This window comes from Mesoplodon mirus (assembly GCF_964341445.2).
Source record: "Mesoplodon mirus genome assembly, chromosome: 12".
NCBI classification, from domain to species: Eukaryota; Metazoa; Chordata; class Mammalia; order Artiodactyla; family Ziphiidae; genus Mesoplodon; species Mesoplodon mirus.
The window spans coordinates 92,499,453-92,503,986 of NC_138988.1; positions in this window are offsets into that span (position 1 = coordinate 92,499,453).

Genomic DNA, 4,534 nt, shown 5'->3' on the forward strand with positions numbered 1-4,534 from the left:
CATTCCTCTCTTACCGCATTACCTAATTTTTAAATGATTTAGATTGTTTAGCTCATGTTAATAGGATGGTGTGTATTATAAAAATTATTTCATTGTGTGTTTATGAAAATTTCAGAAACTTTGAAATGTCCAGCTTCTCACTTTCAACCATACATCTCCAGCTCATTTTTCTGTGTGTGCTCAAAACCTTCGAGCCTGCACCACTTTCCCCTCCCCACCAAATCCCTCACCCCTGAAGACAAGCATGTGGGGCACGAGTTATGAAATTAGACAGGTGGTCAGAGTGGGTGCTGGAAGACCAGGTGCCCTTGGGGGAGAGCAAAGCTGGAGACCAGAACCCAGGTTGGGTCCAAGGAACCACACAGGTGATGGAGATCTGCCTGTTAAGGAGGTTCCCGGAGGCTGCCTGAAACTCGGAACTCACCAACCCAGGAGGGATTCAGGTTCGTAATGGTAGCAAGCTTTTGCTCCTGTGAGCTCACAAGCCCATGCTAAAGCACCTACAGTCTGCTCCTTCTCGGTTCAAAGGTTGCACCTCTCCCGGACTGAGATGCTTCTATTCTATGTGGCTTGCTCTCTTCCTTTCTCTCGTCATTGTCAGGTACAATCTGGGATGTAACTGTGTCATTGGACTCATTCTGGGATTCCTTCTCAACTGCGTGTATGTGGCATGTCTTCCCACACTTGCAAAACCAGCAGTCCCTGTGCCTAAGCACTAACTCCCTCCCCCAGACTCCTCAGCCTGTCACCCTCAGCCCCCTCATCTCTGCTGTAACCACCCTGAACTGGGTCTCCATTTCCCCCTCTCTGCCGTGTGGTCCTTTTCACAGGAGTCAGCCACTGACCACAAGATCTATTCTTCAAATCCTTTGCCTCCACAGGCCTCAGGGCTTGTTCTAGGTGGAAGGAGGAAGAGATGGTCGTGCTATTCCAGGACCCTCTAAGTAAGAAGTATTGGAGGGAAGCACAGAGGAAATCCATGGAGACTTCGCCATGGAGGAGGGACGATTCTTCATAGGAAACTCAGAATGTTAGAGTTAAGACTCAGGGCATCGCTTCTTCTTCTTCTTCTTTTTTTTAATGAATTTTTGGCTGCGATGGGTCTTAGTTGCAGCACGCGGGATCTTCGTTGTGGTGCGTGGGCTTCTCTCTAGTTGTGGCGTGCGGGTTTTCTCTTCTCTAGTTGTGGCACGCAGGCTCCAGGGTGCGTGGGCTCTCCAGCTGAGGCACATGAGCTCAGTAGTTGTGGCGCATGGGCTTAGTTGCCCTGCGGCATGTGGGATCTTAGTTACCTGACCAGGGATCGAACCCACGTCCCCTGCATTGGAAGGCAGATCCTTTACCACTGGGCCACCAGTGAAGTCCCCAGGGCATTTCTTTTATTAATCAGTGTGTGTATATGCGACGAGGATTGCACTATATAAGGTATTTGAGAAACCTTTCAACATTGACTCTAGAGATAAGCAAGTGCTATTTTCCTAACAATACTTCCTATAACTACTAGAGAATCATCAAAGGAAAGGTATAACATTGGGGTTTGCTGCCTGTAAGTAGTATCCTTTTTTTTTTTTTTTTTTTAAGCTGTACGCGGGCCTCTCACTGTTGTGGCCTCTCCCGTTGCGGAGCGCAGGCTCAGCAGCCATGGCTCACGGGCCCAGCCGCTCCGCGGCATGTGGGATCCTCCCAGACTGGGGCACGAACCCGTGTCCCCTGCATCGGCAGGCGGATTCTCAACCACTGCGCCACCAGGGAAGCCCAGTAGTATCCTTTTAAGTATTCATTAGTTCATCCATTTAAAAAACATGTATTGACTCCTGCTGTGTACCAGGCATGCACTAGGCACTGTGGATATGGTTCCTAATCTCCTAGAACTTAGTTTCTGTCTTCAGAAAAAGAAAGAAAGGATGAAGATAAAGAGCAATTTTAAGATTGGATAAAAAGGGAAACTGGACTCTACACTTGGTAAAGTAGAAAAAGGACAAGTGAAAAGGGAGGGAGGGTGTGGGTTGGGTTGACAGGAATGCTGGAACAGAATTTGTGTTTAACTCCATGGAGAGGCAGCAAACAGTGAAGAAAATGATTGCTAACGATGCCCAGCTAGAATGTGGGGATCCTCAGCTGTGAAAGACGCAAACCTACTTGTGTTTAGTTCCGAAGCTTTGTGTCACTGAGAAAGCTTTAACTCTGATCAAACGCCACAAAGTTACACTTCCATACTTTAAATTTACCAATTAGAGTCTTGACAGCAAATCGTCAGGGTGGATTGTCAGTGTATGTGCCGCAATGCTTTCCAGAACCACTGTGCCAACTACCAAGTGGCAGAGCGATGACTGTGAACATTCTTAAATAAGTCGTATTTATTGCAGATTTGTCTGGTTTACCTCGCTAAACACCGCCAGCTTCTTGGTGCAGTACTACTGGCTGCCGCACGGGGACAGCACAGGATCAAGAAGAAGAAAGCAGGCTACTCACCAAGCAGAGCTCCTCTCTACCGAGAATCACACTCACTGGCAAGACGTCGCTGAGGGGTGGGGTAGAAGCTCCGTCACAGTCAGCAATGAGTTGGGGGTCTTTGGATTCGTTTTAAAACAATGTTGGAGCAGAGGCAAGTTAGAAGCACATCAAGCATCAGTGAAATCCGTATGAAAAGCATCTTGAGAAGGTAATTAATCACAGACTTGGTCTAGATCTCTAACTGTTCCCCGCAGTAACCGCCAGCTGCATGTGGTTACTGAACTGAATTAGGATGTGCTCTGGGTTTGAAATACACACTGGACCTTACTTAGTACTAAAAAAAAAAAAAAAAAAAAAAAAAAAAAAAAAAAAAAAAGTAAAATATCTCAATAATTTTTACAGTGATTACATGTCATAAGGGTATCATTTGGGATATTTTGGATTAAATAAAATATGCAATTAAATTCATTTTACTAGGTTCTTTTTCCTTTTTAAAATGTGGCTACTAGAAAATTAAATATTCTATACATGGCTCATTATATTTCTTTTAGTACTAATTCTAAAAATATTCCATTTTTAGATGGAATTTAGATTTCCTGAATGTTTTTCTTGACTTAAGGTTTACTTCAGAAAGTCATTTCTATTTGGAATGAAAATGTATTGTAGTCTGAAATTATAATATTAAGTTGGTTACTGTGTCCCAATACACAGGTAATCTTTGAATCTTGTAACACTGCATAAGAAAATGTTCTTTCTTGTCTTACATTAAAGCTTCCTCCGGGGGATTTAATGGGATAAAAATCCCTTGTTTTCTCAGAAGTCTAGCAAATAAGAGGGTGAATGATCACAGTAATTATCTCTAAATGAGGAGAAGTGATCTGATAAGTGGTTTTGCCAAAGACGATGTTCATGGGATCCATCGACGGGGGACTCCTGAAAATGATTGCTTGTAGTACCACAGCGATTCCTGAGAGAGACTGTGCTATCTCCTGTTTGAGGATCTTTGAATATATTGTAGATTCTCTGTGCTTTCCATATTGATTGAGGTGGAAAGAATTTAACCTGCTGTCACGTGTGGGACTGTCATATCACAGTGGTTCTCAAACTTGGCTGCACATGATAAGCCCCTAGGGAGCTTTAAAAAAATCCCAGCTGCCCAGCCCACACCCTGGACAAATTAATCTTTGGAGGATGAGACCCAGGTATTTACCATGTGCAACCAAGTTTGAAAAGACTGGGATAGTTAAGAGTGTGGGCTCTGCAGTCAGACTGCCTGGCTTCAAATCCCAGCCTGGCCACTTCCTAGCCATGTGACCCTGGGTAAGAAGCTTAACCTCTACAAACACTATGGTAGAAAATGGGTGATGAAAATAACACACCTAGTAGGATTGTCATGTGGTTTAAATAAGATAACCTATGGAAACCACTTAAAAGAGGGCAGGCATGGAGTAAGTTTATTATTAACTAAGAGCTTTCTTCTTCTTTCATATTAATTTCTCTGGAAGACATTCCCAGCCATAGTCCCCACCTCTGACACAAATTCATCCAGTGGATTGCATATATTTTCCTATAACATTGCTTCATTCATACATAAATTCATTTTACAAGTAGTCATGAAGCATCTACTATTCTCCGAGAGTGATAGAAGACCCAAAAGAAGTACGTGCACCTGCCTCATACCCTTGGATTTCAATTTCCCTTGTACGTCTGTGTTTTCCCAGTCAGATCATAAGCATTGTGAGAGCTCTGAGACCAGGTTTCATTCCTGGCCAGCCCCAGGCCCCAGCACCCAGCGCTGCCGACGGGAAAGTGCAGGGCACTCTGCTGGGTACCAGGGAGCAACCCGCTTGTCCTCAATATGTATGTTCCCTCAAGTGTACATTGGAGATAATCCATCCGTGACTGTTGTGAAGATTACAGGTCTGACCACGCTGCTGTGGATACAGCTTGTCAGCGTCCACTGTCAGACTCTCAGGATGCAGTGCCCACCAGGGGGCAGCAGGTCTCGGCCGAGCGGCCGGCCGCCGTCGACGTCAGGACCAGCGCGCCGCCCCGTGACCGTGACCCTGGGCGGCGCGGG